The sequence below is a fragment of the Oratosquilla oratoria genome, chromosome 42 (genome assembly GCF_046742065.1).
Source record: "Oratosquilla oratoria isolate Oo_2021 chromosome 42, ASM4674206v1, whole genome shotgun sequence".
NCBI classification, from domain to species: Eukaryota; Metazoa; Arthropoda; class Malacostraca; order Stomatopoda; family Squillidae; genus Oratosquilla; species Oratosquilla oratoria.
In genome coordinates, this window is record NC_134818.1 from 42,288,971 (window position 1) to 42,289,404 (window position 434).

Here is a 434-nt window from a genome sequence, read left to right on the forward strand (position 1 = left end):
TATGGGGAGATGATCCTTAGGGAATTAGAGGGAATGGAAGGGATGAAAATTGGAGTATTTAATATAAATCATATCAGATATGCTGATGACACGGTATTGTTGGCTGACTCAGAAGAAAAACTGCAACATCTATTGAATGTAACCGTAAGAGCTAGTGAGGAGAAAGGTTTGAATGTAAATATGGAGAAAACTAAAATACTAGTGGCCAGTAAAACAGATCCACCAAGAGTGCAAGTACAAATATCAGGGAGAAGAATAGAACAAGTAACCAAATTTTCGTACCTGGGAAGCGTATTGACAGAAGATTGTATATGTGAAAAAGAAATAAATTCAAGGATAGCGATAGCTAAAAGCACGTTTCAGAAAATGAAAGGGGTTTTAACAAACAAGAAAATGTCTACAGATATAAGGAGAAGAACAGTTAAAACATTTAT